The sequence below is a fragment of the Rattus norvegicus genome, chromosome 7 (genome assembly GCF_036323735.1).
Source record: "Rattus norvegicus strain BN/NHsdMcwi chromosome 7, GRCr8, whole genome shotgun sequence".
NCBI lineage: Eukaryota > Metazoa > Chordata > Mammalia > Rodentia > Muridae > Rattus > Rattus norvegicus.
Genome location: NC_086025.1, coordinates 31,860,239 through 31,876,089, shown reverse-complemented (window position 1 = coordinate 31,876,089; position 15,851 = coordinate 31,860,239). Strand labels below are relative to the sequence as shown.

At 45.2% G+C, this 15,851-nt stretch overlaps 1 protein-coding gene and 1 long non-coding RNA gene across 2 annotated transcripts in view; one reads left to right on the top strand and one right to left on the bottom strand.

Annotated features, from left to right (window-relative positions):
- Positions 1 to 6,063: 6,063 nt before the first annotated feature.
- On the bottom strand, positions 6,064 to 8,072 carry LOC134479866 (uncharacterized). Its single transcript, XR_010053689.1, has 2 exons — positions 7,489 to 8,072; positions 6,064 to 6,547 (listed from the first exon to the last, which is right to left on the bottom strand). It is a non-coding gene; the product is annotated as an uncharacterized LOC134479866 (long non-coding RNA).
- The window catches only part of LOC134479863 (death domain-containing protein CRADD-like), a 182,620-nt gene continuing 174,757 nt past the window's right edge, over positions 7,989 to 15,851 (top strand). The window contains exons 1-2 of the mRNA XM_063264594.1: positions 7,989 to 8,177; positions 12,233 to 12,310. The gene's annotated coding sequence lies outside the window, so the exon portion shown is untranslated. The remainder of the gene's footprint in view (positions 8,178 to 12,232; positions 12,311 to 15,851) is intronic.

The window sequence follows — 15,851 nt, the reverse complement described above, 5'->3', positions numbered from 1 at the left end:
CTCTGGTCATTCCTGGAAATGTCTGTCTGCCCGCTGATTCCCGGAGCAGACTCTGTTTCGGCCTCCGTGTCTCTAGCCTACCCAGGGTCCACAGAGGAAGGCTGCTTCCCCCAGCTGGATATTGTAGTGACAATCTAATGCTTTTCATGTTCCAACCACCAGCTGTTGCCTTCCTTCGTCTCCTTTGTGTGCAGGACGTCTGAATTTATTTCTATTGTTTGTAATTATGGGGTCATGCATGTGAATGCAGAAGCCGACAGAGAATAGAGCACTGGATTCCTGGGAACTGGAGCTGTAAACAACATAAGCCGCCCAATGTGTGTACTGGGGACCCAACTCAGGTCCTCTACAAGAGCAGCACACGGTTTTAACCATAGAGAAATCTCTCCAATCCGTATGTTTTAAATAAAACAATTTATATAATATATAATATATATTATGTATAATATATATTATATATGTTGAGCACATTCCCCTAAAGCCACCCCCACCCCCTCCTCTCCCGCCTCCCACCTCCTGTCAGTTTCATTTCTTCCCTGAGACAGTTTCACTTCTGCCTGAAGGTCAGATATTCATATGTGATTTCATGTATCTATTTAAAAAAAAAATCCAGGAACCACAAGCGAAAGAAAAAATGTTCTATTTTATTTTTTTTTCCGAAGCCGGCTGAATTTGTTCAAGAGGATTGTCTCCAGCCGCTTCTACTTCTGCACAAGCAGCATAACTTTGTGCTTCTGCTGTGTATATAGACCATGTTCTCTTTATTCATGTCTCTGTATTGGACCCTACTGTAGACTAGAGCTGTGATAACCACCGATGGGCAAGTGCCTCTGTGATGGTTTCCCAAGTCCCTCAGGGAAACACCTAAAAGTGGGCCATAAGCTTGTTAGTTGTTTGAGAAACCTCTCTACTGCTTACATCAGTTTCTGGATCAGTTTACATTTCTACCAGCGGTGTAGAAGGTCTCCCTTTGTCCAAGTCTGGCCAGCCTTTGCTGTTTGTTTTGTTGATGTCTGTCATTCTGACTGGCCCCAGACAGAATGCAGTGTATGCTAATTTGTAGCCATCTGTTTCTTTATAATGTAATTATTTAAGAGCACCCCAGCTCTTTAAGTCATTGGAGAATCTGGGTTTTGTTTGTCTCCTGTCATTTCATCTGAAGCACTTGGGCAGGCACCAGTCAGTATAGTTAGTTGCTTGGTGCCTTTTAATGTTTAAGAAAAACTCACTGAAATGATACATTGTTACACATGGGACTTGGCAAACTTGCACTCTCTCTTTTTTTTTTTTTCATTTAATATTAGCTCATGAGTAGTTTTATTACCCAAGATGTATAAACAGCATTTTCAAAATAATTAGCATATATCAATTGTACGTGGTAATGAGTCCGTGTCTGTAATATACTTGGGTCATTCTTCACCCCATTAGTGCTCTCTTCTTCTATCCCTCCTTTTCCCTCACCCTAAGTGTGCTTATTCTTCCTAAATAACCTTCTTTTTGCTTTTATGCCTAAAGGAAGAAAACTAGACTCCATATGTGAGGGAAGATGTGTGATGGCTGTGGTTCTGAGTCTGATCTGCTTCATTCAACCTGATGAGCTCCAGTTTCATCCACTATCCTGCAAATGGTATGATTTTTTTCTTTATGGCTAAATAACACACCATCAGGTACCAGCAGCATGCTTTCTGTATCTCTCCACCCATTAATGGGAGCCCCGGCAGACTGCTTAACCTGGCTGCTGTGAATACTGCCACAGTACCTGGCTTATCATTGGTGCTCTAAAAGTCATCCTAGGTGTGGATGTTACTTCAAGTTCTCTGTTGCTGGACACTTGGATATATACGGCCTCCGAATTCCATTCAGTCTCCACTCAATATCAAGGTTGTCAGGAGCAACATTTCCGAGGTGGATTTCTTTTGGTGGAATTACTTTTACGAGAGCCGATCTCTTCAGGGAATACCTAGAACGGGTGATTAGGTGCCACAGCCATAATTACACCCAATAGACTCAGCTTGAGAATCGAATTTGTTTTGTAAGCTAATCCATCTTGTTGTGGAAGAATCAGAAGTGTCTTCTGGTATACCCAGGTGGAAGAATATCTTTATAAAACCCATCCACCCATCCATCCCCACCCCCACAACCATCCACCTGCCCACCCTACTCACAATCACCCTAGGACACTAGGATGAGGAGGAAAAGGAATGGATGAGAGATTAACAATAGGTGAAAACATGATCCAAGTACACTATAGATATAGAATAGGTATGTTCTCATTACCATACACAATTGACATGTGCTAATAATTTTGAAAATGCTGTTTATACAGCTTGGATAATATAATTACTCATGAGCTAGTATTAAATAGGGAAAAGGGTTACAAGTGTGTGTCGTACATGTAACAATGTATCTTTTAAGTGTGGTGTCTCCCTGGAGGCTGTGATCTTCTCCAAAGGTGTACCATTTCACCATCTTATAGCATAGCCTTGTCTGTTGCTGACCAATAGCTAAGTCCGGATGTCATTACGACTGCTCAAAGTCCCAGTCAAGACCATGCAAATTCCATCATTATGTGGGATAGTACAGAATTTTTTGAGATATCCAATTGAAATGTCAACTTCCATTATATTGAAAAAATACCAAACTGCCCCTATTAGTGTCAGAAAAATCCCCTGAAAATGCCTTAAAGCATTGGTTGAACATCCGTGCACAGCTGACTGAAACCATACCGTTCATTTTGCAAGCACAATGCTCTGGCTGAGAATGGTGAAGTCTATGGCTGGTTGCTCTGATTCGCTTCAGATCCCACTCTACTTCTTCTTGCTATGCAGAAGAGCCAAATTCTAAGTTTCTCTTCCTTACTTTCATAATCTACAAAATGAGGTAGAAGTTCCATACCCTTTATAGCCTCACGAGGCCTAAATACATTTGTACATGAGGACTCAGCTCAAGGAGAGTTACACCTGGGGCGTGTTAGACAGAGTGTCTGCTACACGACTTGTCGTGGAGTGTCTAGTGCTGTTGTAAAACCTTATGGCCAAAAGCTCTTTGAGGAGGGAAGGGTTTATTTGATTCACACTTCCACATCGTAGTCCACCACTGAAGGACGTGAGGACAGGGCAGGAACCTGGAGGCAGGAGCTGATGCAGAGGGCAGGGAGGGGTGCTGCTTACTGGCTTGCTCTTACAGGATATTTGGTCACACTTCCAGATTGTGTCCTTTACTGGAAAAAACCTGTTTCTAGTTGTGGCGTGACTCAGCCTCAGCACACACCTTCAATCCCTCTGGCTGGGATACAGACATGCCCTTAGTACACACCTTTAATCCCAAGCAGTGAAGGTTAAGTAGGTTTGCAGAAAGAAGCACCCATGTTTGAAAGTGATGTCGAATTGAGTGGCAGACAAAGCAATGAATCAGAGAAAGATTTGATAGAATTGGATATGCCCAACTCTCAAGAAGAGGGAGGAAAGGGAAGCTACTTGAGGGTCTGTGCGGGCAAGAGAGAGAGAGAAGGCAGTTTTACTGAGACAGTAGTACAGAGACAGGTTGCAGAGAGAGAGAAAGAGAAAGAGAACAAGCTAGATACCGCTGAATCTAGAACGAGTCAGAGAAGGAGCCAAAAGACTAGAACATATGACCAAGGGGAGTTTGAGGCCAAGCAGAGCAAAATATCAGAGGCCAAAAGAGAAGCCAGATTGAATCTGTCAGCTTGGAGAGTCATTTGAGGCAGAGCAGCTGAGTTGAACCAGCCCGTAAGAGTTCAGAAAGAGCTAGAAAGGGTGAGCTTATTCAGCAGCAAGTCTCAGAGGCTGAGAACATTTTAGGTCTTGATTGGATTGTGGAGAGGCTAGCAGCTTCCAGGTCCTAGGCCTAGGTTAGCAAACTGGGGCAGTAATCCTCCAAGATGACAGTTACATTGGGCAAATAAAAGACGCTTTAACACTCCCAATGGCCTGTTCAGCCCTCTTTCTTATAGAACCCCAGGATCAAAGCTCAGGGATGGCACCACCCACAGTAGGCTTCTCCCATCAGCCACTGACCAAGAAAATGCCTCACAGAGTTGCCTACAGGCCAGTCTCCTGGAAGCATTTTCTCTCAACCGAGAGTCACTTTTACTAAAGGGCTCCAGCTTGTGTCCAGTTGACATAAAACACCACCCTGGCATTCACCTTATTTTCAAAGTTTTTTTTTAAAGATTTATTCATTTGTTCTATGTGGGTACACTGTAGCTGTCTTCAGACACACCAGAAGAGGGGATTGGATCTCATTACAGATGGTTGTGAGCCACCATATGGTTGCTGGGATTTGAACTCAGGACCTCTGTAAGAGCGGTCAGTGCTCTTAACCGCTGAGCCATCTCTCCAGCCCATTTTCAAAGTTTTTACCCTTTCCTTGCAAGAAGTCAATGAAGCGGATCAGGTGTCGAAAAGTGGTCAATGGATATGTTCGACTCGGCCTGCAGATATTCCTTCAATTAGAACCAATGCATGAAATCCTGAAGTTTTATATATAAAATCTAGATTTCTGGGGCTGGAGAGATGGCTCAGTGGTTAAGAGCACTGACTGCTCTTCCAGAGGTCCTGAGTTCGGATCCCAGTAACCATATAGAGGCTCACAACCATCTGTAATGAGATCTGATGCCCTCTTCTGGTGTGTCTGAAGACAGCTACAGTGTACTTATATATAATAAATAAATAAATCTTTTTAAAAAATCTAGATTTCTGCCTTTTCTTGAAAAAGCAAAACAAAAAACACCACCTCCCCCACCCCAAACCAAAAAACCCTCATGTGGTAGCAACTAGCCTGAGGTCAATGCCACCGACCTCTTTGAATGGGATCCTTTTTTGCCAGTGTGTCACAGAGTGTTAGCAATGGGCTTGCCTAGCAGGGGTGAGGCCCCCAGGTTCCACCTCTAACATCACGAGTAAGCAAACACATGGAAGTTATGCCAGCAGTGATTGGCAGAAACTACGATAGTGGCTTCAGCCAATGACTTCCCTCTTGGTTAAGATTCCCAAGGTGGTGTAGGGTTAACACAATGGTGCGTGCGTGCACATGAGAACTGTTGCTTTTCACTGCTGTCGCCCCAGCTGTCTGCTCTGAACACTTTAGGCTGTTAGCTCAGCAGCTCTCCTCCTAGCTCCCACTTTGCCCACCGCTGAGGCAAAACGCTTCCAAAGGCCCGGGCATCCCAAACTCACTCACACACATACAATGGGCACAGGAGCAAGCAGTGAAGAAGAGCAACATTCTCAAGGTGTTTTCTCTTTCAATTTTATTTTGTTTTTTAATGATATGTATGTGTGAGTCTGTGCGTGTATGCGGCTATACACGTGGGTGCCTGTAGAAACCAGAAAAGGGCCTCAGATCCCCTGGAACTGGGGTTGCAGGCAACTGTGAGCAATCCCATGTGGGACCAAACTCTGAGAGTCTGTGAAAACGGTATGTGCTCTTAACCTCTGAGCCATCTCTCCAGCCCTATCTTTCCTTATGAAAGAAAAGCTTTATTAAAAAAAAAAAAACATAAGCAACAACAAAAGATTTGTCTGGCAGTGTTGCCCAAATATCCTGTAATCCCAACTCTGGGGCTGAGGAAGGAACGTGATGGGGTAGATGGTAAGACTCTCAAAACAAACGAGTCAGGCACCATGGCTTAGTCCCCCAGGCACTCAGGAGGCAGAGGCAGGTGGATCTCTGAGTTCTAGGCTACACAGTGAGACCCTGAGTACAAACAGATCCACAGAAGCTCACCTAAAGAAGTGCTCTCAGTCATGCCCAACCACACACCCTGTCTATCAACACCTATCCTCCATTCAAGAAAGAATCTTGCTTGCCTCCTCTAAGAGGAAACACAAGCTCCGCCCATGAGCAAAAAGGAAGAGAGGCAAATGGCTAGACTACCAGGCTGACAGGCCCTTCTCAACTCTTGGGAACGCACTGGCTCCTGCTACTTAGCTATCTGGGGCTCTTTGGACTTATAAGAAAGAAGTTGTTGTCTCTATTTTTAAACTAGACTAAAAGCCATAGAAAATACATAATTTGCTCAACCCAACAAAGACTGTTTGCCACATAGTAATCCTTTAACAAATGTCAGCTCTGAACTCTCTGTTTTATGGGCAATTTAGGGCATCATTTTCTTTTCCAAAATCACGTTGTGCTCTTTAGAAAGGTCTGAAGTGCCACGGGACCTCACAGTTTAGAGTTTGAAATTAATTTGAATCTGCCACTCTTGTTTGAGGGCATGAGCATGTGTGCGTACCACAGGGCACACCCGGAGTTTAAAAGACAACTTTCAGAAATTGTTCCCGCCTTCCACCACGTGGGTCCCAGGGATAGAAGTCCACAGTCACCAGGCTTGATAGCTTTTATAGCGGCTGCAGGAGCTCAGGGAAGGTGCTGTTTAGATGCTGTATAAAGATATAGGTCCTCACTGTGGTCAGAACATGTTTCCCCAAGTTGTTCCTTTCTGTACCCTTCCGCCATGAGGTGGGTAAAGATTCAGCAGGGAAACAGAGAGCAGGTCTTGATCTTGACTTCCCAGCCTCCAGAACTTTGAAAAATAACTTTGTATTATATTCAGTCTCAGGTATTTTGTCAGAACAGCACAAATAAACCAAGTCAGTATTCTCAGATGATATTCTTGCCAAACCACCCTGGAGTGGTTCTGAAGAAGCAGACCAGGGTGGAGGCTGAGGACACTGCAGGCAGTCGCTGAGAGGGGTTTGGACCTTATCCCAAGACTTGCTTCCCAGCCTTCTGCCCAGTGTGCTGACAAGCTGGGAGTGAAGGGCCACGGGGAAGGGTACAGTGTCTTCCACTTTTTAGGTAAACTTGTTGCCAATTCCTTTCCAAATACAAGACCCCAAAAGAGTTTACTGGTGGCTAAGGGTTGGTTTGGCTGTTGAATGTCCTGACCAACCACTTTCTGGGTTGCTTTCTGAAAAAGCAGGTTGGAGCCCAGCCCTTTGCTATCCCCTGCGGTAATCTTTTTTTTTTAAACTCCCAGCTGCAAGGGAAGGCCCTGTTTCCCCCTCCCCCACCTCTGAGATCTTCAGACCTCTTCATCCCCAATGCCTTTGCTCCTCCTGGTAGTTTCCCAGGCTGATTTATTCTTTGATTATCTGACATCTCCTGGGGGAGACAAATACGTTTCAAACATTCTCAGTGACTCATGTATCCTCACTAATTCTTCTGTTTATTTTGTTGTTGATGTTTTACACACACACACACACACACACACACACACACACACACACACACACCCTACTGAGAAAGTCATAGACTACCAATTCTTTCTCTGTGCATGCTTTTACTTCAATTTTAGTTTCCTTTCACGAAATAGAAACCAGGGTCTAATTCTTTTTTTTTTTTTTTAACCAACTCCTGGGCCTCGACTCCCCGGAGCTTGAGACTTTTCCCGATGAGAAAGGCTCAGTATAACAATTTTATAGAGAGAAAAACGCCAGCTGCTTGGTATGCTGGGCTACTCACTTTGCTTCCGTTGGTGACTCCAGCGTCTGAAACCCTACAATAATGAGAGTAGCAGAGGCAGCGGCACAACCCTTCCTTATGACTCAAAGCAGTTCTGAAGCCAGTGTCCCCGTGATGGTAGCCTGAGGTGGGAGCAGGGTGGATCACTGAGAATAGTAAGTACCCTTGGCATTTGCCAAAGGTTCATCGCTTGCCAGCTTGAGACCATCGCCGGGGTCTGCCGCCTTTTTGTATCGTGTGGCAGCCATTTTGGGTTAGCAGCAGCAGCGGCTAACTTGGGAAGTTCTTAAGTCAATATTTTGGTCTCTGCCGTAGTAGGTTGGTATGAGGACCTCAGGCTGCCAGCTTCACGGGCCCGCCAGACCCTCCATCTTCAGCCCGGCTCAGTAACCCAGCCCTATCTTGTTGGCTTTCCCCGCACCCCACTGCACCCTCCTAATAGACTGTACTGTCCATTAATACATCATAATCACACAGTTGCCGAGGGAGCCAGGACGCTCTCGCGTCAGAGGTTCTGAACAGGCTGTTCCCTCCCAGCCTGTTCTTCCACCTCCTCTCCCCGGAGAACTCCTACTTATCCTTCATGGCCCGACTCAAGCATTTTTTTCCCCCTGTATCCAAATAGTCCCAGAACTTCTGACCCTCCCTGTACCTAGTGTACGATTGTTACACAACTCTCTTGACCTCAGGTCAGTGGAGTGCTCTCCATTTGTAAGAATTTATTTTGCAATATTTATGTATTTTTCACGATATGATAGGATGTGGTAATAGAAAACGTGGGAAGCCTATGAAGAAACCAACTCCCGGACGATGTGTAATCTTAGCAGCCTGTTACCGTTGGCGTTTTGACGCTGAGCTGGTGTGAGTGTTGCCTGCACACCTGCCCCTGCACTGCTAGCTGACAGGAGTGTCAAGTGCCCGGGTCTACTCCAGTAACATAGTCAACAGTTTTTTTTAAGTCTCCAATGATATTTTTTTCTGTATTTTAAAATATCAGCTGTATGTGTATGTATATGTGTGTACACATTATATATATATATTTTTTTTTTTCTTTCATTGGCTACCTCTGTCTTGTTTGGATCTCAGCAGCTATCTTCCCAGAATGAGTTGGGAGGCAGTCCCTACTCTTATACTTTTTGTGAGTTTCTGGGGAATTAATATTAATTATTCTTATTTTAAACATCTGTGTAATCCACCAGTAAAACTATTAGGACCTTTTAAAAAAAACTGTAGATAATTCTAAGATTATTAAGTATAGAGATTATTGTCATTCAAGCATTGTAAGGTCAACACGTTAAGAAATAAATCCATCGAAAGGACAATTTGTTACTTCTGGTTCCCAAGAGGACCAAACCATGGGGAAATATCAAAGGCCACATGGGGAAATATCAGGGCAGGCAGGGAGTAAAGGGTCAAGGGGGAAACTCGGACAAGAAGCTTACAGTCTCTGAGGGATACGTATTTGCTGCTTTGATCAGTCAACATTGTTTTTCCTTTCCTCCTTCTCCCCTCCTCTTCTTTAAAATGTTTTTAGTATGGTGTATGCATGTATATGTGTGTGTGTGTGTGTGTGTGTGTATGTGTGTGCACGTGCGTGTCATGTGTGGGTACATGCAAGGCACAGCACAAACTCGGAGGTCAGATGACCTCAACTATCTCCTTTCACCATGTGGGATCCCAGTATGAGACTCGGGTCCTCAGGCTTAGTGGCAAATGCCTTTGTCTGCTAAGCCATCTTGGCAACCCTCTTCTCTTTCTATCACACAAGTAACTTTAAAATATATTTGTGTGTGAGGTAATTTATACAATCCCACAATTCCACCCCAAAGGGGCTCTCCCTGCACATTCCCACCTCTTCCTCAAACGCCGTCATGCTGATTGTATTGGCTCTTTGTGTATTGAGTTTTCCATGTGTTTGCCTATGACTACACACACACACACACACACACACACACACACACACACACACACACACAAACGTAGGGAGGAGGAGGAAGACATAAACAAAATTCACCATCCTACTTTGATGAATGTGTAGATTTCCACCCTGCAGAATTCAAGCTTATAAGAGGAGTCACCATGTTAAAAAAATCTCTTGACATGAAATTACTTTCTAAGAAGTGGGGCCAGTCTACTTCCCAGGAGGGATGTACAAGAATGCTTACTAACACAGTACGTGGAAAACGTTAGTTCTAATTTGCATTTTATGTTACTTTGAGACTAAGTGCTTTACCGTCGGTTCCTGTTACAGAACCCTGACTAATGCCACATTTATTAGACAATTGTGTTTCTTTTCTGGATTATGAAATTGTTGGTCTTTTGCTCGCTTTCCAATAAGTTCTACTATTGTGTTGTCATACTTACTTGGAGGAATAATTTATCATGTCTATTTTCCGTTCACAGTTTCAACTGAAAATATTCTTTAGTATTTGCTATTTTGTGCCTGTGTGTGTGTGCCTGTGCCTGTGCCTGTGCCTGTGCGTGTGTGTGTGTGTGTGTGTGTGTGTGTGTGTACCACATGTATGCCTTCAGAAAGAGTGTCAGATCTCCTAGGACTGGAGCTGCAGATAGTTGTAAAGCTGCCATGTGGGTTCTGGGAATCGAATCGAACCCAGCAACCAGTGCTCTTAACTGCTGAGCCATCTCTCAGGCCCCTGTACATTAATTTTTATGCACAGATTGTGATAGACAGGTTTTTTTTAAAGTTTCACTTTAATAAAAAAGCATCCAGAATTACTACTACTTCTTCTTCTTCTTCTTCTTCTTCTTCTTCTTCTTCTTCTTCTTCTTCTTCTTCTTCCTCCTCCTCCTCCTCCTCCTCCTCCTCTTCCTCTTCTTCTTCTTCCTCCTCCTCTTTCTCCTCCTCCTCCTTCTCTTTTCTCCTTCTCCTCCTCCTCCTTCTTCTTTCTCTCTCTGCCTCTCTCTCTCTCTCTCTCTCTCTCCCTCCCTCCCCTCCCTCCTTCCCTCCCTCCCTCCCCCTCTCTCTCTCTGAGATAGGGTTTCACTGTGGAGGGTTATCCTAGAACCCACTCTGTAGACCAGGCTGTCCTCGGACTCAGCAGAGACCCACCTGCCTCTGTTTCCTGAGTGCTGGGATTAAAGTCATGCACAGCCGCTGCCACCACTGCCTGGCTAGGGGAGCCATTGTTTTCTTCTCCTACTACATAGCCGTGCACTATTTGATCAGATAAATCCCCAGGTAGCTTAACACAGAAACAACTTTGTAGGATCACTTGAGAGAATGAGGAAGAACAGAGCAGGGAGTTTGGCATCACCATCCCCAGTGAGGAAACAGGCACCAGTGGGAGGAGTTTTGAGAGGACTGGTTATTCTCACCTCAGGTTTACGGCTATTCCTTCTGCCTCTGGGCAGTTTGTAAAAGTAGTGGTTAAATGTATACATAGTTCTTGTGTGTGTGTGTGTGTGTGTGTGTGTGTGTGTGTTGTCCGTGTGTGTGTATGTTCATGTGTATGTGTGTGCCTATGTGTGTGTATGTACCTGTGTGCATGTATATGGAAGCCCAACACTGATTTTGGGTGCCTGCTTTAAGCACTCTCCACTAGAATTATTGAGGCAGAACTTACCGATTCGTCTAATGAGCAGGGAGTCTCCTGTCTCTGCTCCCTTCATCCCTACTACAGGAATCTCAATTGAAGCTTTACATGGGTACTGCAAATAGAAACATGAGTCCTCATGCTTTCGTGGGAAGTGCTTCATCCATTGAGCCAGCTCCCCAGTTCCCATACTTAATTCTTGACAATAGTTACAACATCTGGAACACCTGGGGGGGCTAATCTTGCATTAATTAGATACCTGTCATAACCAGAGACCCAAGTCAATTAATTTATCAGAACAAACAGTGTGTTTATTTGGCTTGCAGTTTTAGAGGTTCCAGTCCACGGTTGTTTGGCTCTTTGCTTTGGGGTCTGTGGTGAGGCAGTACGTTATGCTCAGTAGTGCATTGCAGGGCTATCCATCTCAAGACTAAGATGCTAAAAACAGGAAGAGAAGGGGCTTGGGGCCTGCAGTCCCCTTTGAGGGAACACCCCCAATGCCCGAGAGACCTCCCATTGTGTCCTATCCTTTCACGTTTCCACCATATCTACAGCATCACCCAGAGGAGTAAGGATCTAATATATGGCATCTAGAGGGCATTCAGGACCGGAAGGACAACACATCTTACTGTCACTTAGCTTCAGAACTGTCATTGGGAAAGTGGGACCCAGCCTCAGAGTGCAGTTATTTGAAATCCTAGGAGATAATGTGTAGACGGTGTCAAGCATGCTCTCTAGCCCTCAGCTGGATTTCCCTCCTCTTAGGCAGGGTCTCATCAGGTAACTCAGGATTTCCTGGAACTCTCTGTATGTAGAGCAGATTGACCTCAAAGTCCCAGAAATCTGCCTCCCTCTGCCTCCTGAATGCTGGGATTAAAGGTGTACACCTCCATACCTGGCCTCCACAGTTGGTGTTTGATACCTAACAGTTAGTTCCCTTCACTACTTCTCAGTCAGTTTTATTTCCCCAGGAAATCATTCATATGGGACAGATGGATGAATAGTATCAATCTTCCGGGGAATGCGAGTCAACCTTACATTTCACGTGTTAGCCTTCTACTCACACTTAGGTTATTCTAAGTCTGAAATTCATGTGTAGCTGAGATGCAGGATCTCTTTCATCCGGTTCCTCTACTCATAAGTCCAAGTTTTCTGTTTCTCTAAATGGTCTCACTTCATCCCCTGCCTAGGTCCCAGCGCTCAGGCAGAGGGCGAAGGAAACACCCTTTGTAGGAGCATCCACGGCTTCCAGTCTGGTCCGGTTGCTGGTGAGTTCTCATTATTTGTACCTCTTACTCCTTACCCTTCTTTTGCTCTACCTCCCCAAACCACTCCCTGCCACCCCCACAAACAGCTGCTATTGTTGGCTGCTCCCAGGATTATTCTTGTGAACACTGAGAACAGTTCTTTGCTCCAAAGTCTTCCCAGCTGGCTCCTGGCCTTTTTTTTTTTTTCCCCAAAAACTGGAAAGTTTTACAGTCTCTAGTTTTTCACGTCAGCTGTGCTGTCGGTATTAGAGGTAGTCACGGGGGGTGCTTAAGTCTGCCTGAGTCAGCCCTTCCCTTTTTGTCTTTGAAAGGGACAGAGAGTTCAAGCTCCTAAGACAGAAACGGACCACTTAGTTTTTTCCTGCTTGGTGTGAAGACTTGTCCCAAAGATAGTCTGGTCTACTCCACCTCTGGGCCTTGATTCGTCTCCAAATCCAGGGGGTAAATCCTGTACAGGGACAGGGTGCAGTTGTTTTCTAAGTTATCTTCTGTTTTTATTTATTTATTGAATAGTTCTTAAGGCATTCCAGACTTTTGAATGGGTACCAGACTTTTGAAAAATATCACGAACCAAGAGACTCAAAACAACATCAGTAACAAGAAAGTTACTGAGAGTAACATACTGTTACCAACATTCCATTTTGCTGTGAGTAAAAGAGGGGGCCGGGTATCATCCTGGATCGGTACAGTGTCGTAGGAGAACAGTTCACATCAAAACCAAGAAGGCAATAATCCTAGAAGAAAGGAGCACGTTTCAAGCAGAAGGCATTTAGAATAAAAACTAGCTGTGTGGTGGTGGCTCTTCTCGGCTCCATCCAAGACTGTGGACAAGCTCTATCAAACCACCCTCTGAATGAGGAGCTCCGTCTACCCCCCCCTCCCCCGTCCCAGTTTACTGCAAGCTGTCCTTTCTGACTGCCTTTACTGGGTCAAGGTTGTTTCCATCCAGTGCTCTCCCCTGTCGGTTCAGCTCCATTTACAGACCTTTCTCCTGGCAAAGGCAACAGTGCCACCTGAGAGCGTCTTGGCCATCAATTCCGTTAGCCTGCGTGTCCCGGGAGACGGTGGTGGCAAGGCCAGCAGCAGCAGCAGCAGCAGCTGGGAGCTCTGAGGAAACAGAGCAGCTGCTCTCTGTCATTCCTGGGCCAGTTCATCATTTATCAGGCACAAGGGTAGCTGTGGTGCCCTCCTTCATCCCTGTCCTACTCCTCTCGAGGGTGGAGGGGACCCAGTACCTTTCGTCTTTGTGCCATTTGTCTTAATCTATCCAGGGACATTTTGTCAGTCTTTGTATCAGAGGCCAGCATGTGGCCCAATGTCACACACAAAATGCAGGTCCACACAGAGGGGTGCCCACTCTTTGGCTTTCCTCAGATCTCTCTCTCTCTCTCTCTTCCTCTCTCTCTCTCTCTCTCTCTCTCTCTCTCTCTCTCTCTCTCTCTCTCTCTCTCTCTCTCATGGCCAAGCATAGCCAAGGTAGCCAGCAGCAACTCTAAGTAGTCAAGGTTGCCCTCAAACCCCTGATTAACCTACCTCTACTTCTCGACTGTACCACCACCCCAGCTTTTTGGTGCTGTTTTGAGGCAGGATCTCATTCAGCTTCAGGCTAGCCTCAAACTCCCTATGTAGCCCAGGTTGACCTTAGAGTCTGGTTCTACTTTCTCTCCCCAAACCCAGGGATTACAGCAGCTGAGTGACCATGCCTGACTCAGATTTTCTTAATCCCACCCACAAAGTCTGCAAAATCCAGAGGAAGAGGAAATGGCTGGTGTACTTGGATGTTCCTCCGCTCTTCCCTCCTCTCCCCTTTCTTTCCTCCCCCTCCCTTCCCTTCTCCTCTCTCTCCTCCCCTCCTTCTCATCCCTCCTCTCCTCTCCCCTCTCCTTCATCTGGAGTTCTTTCTAAGAAAGAACTCTTCTTCTCTCTTCCTCCAGAATGCGAGCAGTCAAATCAAACCACACACACCAGGGGGTCGGGACTTTAATCTCCCTCACAGAGGTTACCAAATCCAGCAGTGTGGAAAGAGAACTCAGTTTTGGAATCTCGAAGATTTCATTCCATTCACGATCCTCTTGCTGTCAGGGGACTTGGGCAAATGAGAATAAAAATAGTAAGAGAAGCCTCGTGAGCTAATGTAAGAATCAAATGAGATTATAAACATGCTATAAAAAGTGTTTTGTTTGTTTTTTAATTCATGTCCTAGTCTTTTTAGGGGTTGTAAAGCCTAGGAATGTCCAGAGCTAGCAAAGACACCGCTAATCAATGACACACGCAGTCCCATGATTTTCTCCCTTCTGACAACAGATCCTTCTAGAGTTCAGTACTTGGTTCTTACACATGCATGCGCACATACTAAGATTTCCTAGCCTTTTGTAGACACCGCACCCGCAAAGTCTCACCAAACATGAGCTGAACAGGACATGCTAATGCGGACTGGGAAAGTCCACTGAGCCTCAACGCTGCACGAAGAGCTACAGGCAAGCATTGGAATGCTGAGAGCCGGAGAGAGCGTCGATTGGTTATCCAGTACCAAGTGGTCAGTCCTGAAAACATCATACAAATACATGCATCTGGGAAGGAGGGATGTAGGAATATGGAAGGATTTGGAAGGAGAAAAGGATCGGAGAAATGATATCATTATCTTGTGACCTCAAAAGCTAAGAGAAGTACTTTAAAAGAGATTTTCTAGTCATTTTGAAAAAGATTATTTACTTATTTATTTTTTGGAGACTTCACATTTATTAATTGGTGTGATACAACATGAAATCACTGAATCCTGATAAATAAAATTACACTTGAACATTCGCTTTGCTACTTTTTAACACCAACAGACTTGGTAACTGCCTGACGCTAACCGACACGTCGACAAGTCTTTCACCCCTGGCCATCCAACCTGCTTAGTAACAAGTCTTTCAGTCTCCTGTCATTCTAAGGTATGGCCTCCTGCCCTCCTTTCTGTATGGTCTGGGCAAAACGACCCGTGATAGCAAGAGTATTGTCAATGAAACGATCCACACAGCTAGAGAGGCAGTTTTCAGTGTGGAAGTCTAGCAGACTCCCTGGCTTCTCCACACATTTATCCCAACACGGTTCCACAAAGTGACGTCCCTGCACAGTGAACTGTGCCTCCTCCTGCTCAGCGGCCATTTTATTTTGTCTGCTTCACCAAGCTCAGCCATCGTCAGCTTCAGTCACTTCGCTTAAGATTTTATTTTTAAATTATGTGTGTCTCCATGTGCACGTGAGTGCGGGTGCCCACAGAGGTCAGAGGTAGAGTATCTCCCTAGAGCTGGAGACCCAGATATGGTTGTGAGCATCTGGTGCAGGTGCTGGGAATGAGAGGGTGCTGGGAATTGAACCCAGGTCTTCTGCAAGAGCAGTCCATACTCTTAACCCCTGAGCCACCTCTCCAGCCCCTCCTAGTCAATTTTGCACCGATGAAGAGCTATGTGACTGAAGTTTGTGGAATGGATCGTGGAAGCAGGTAGTATACATCTCTTAATGGGTCTGGTGAAATTAATACCCCAAACCTACTGAACAA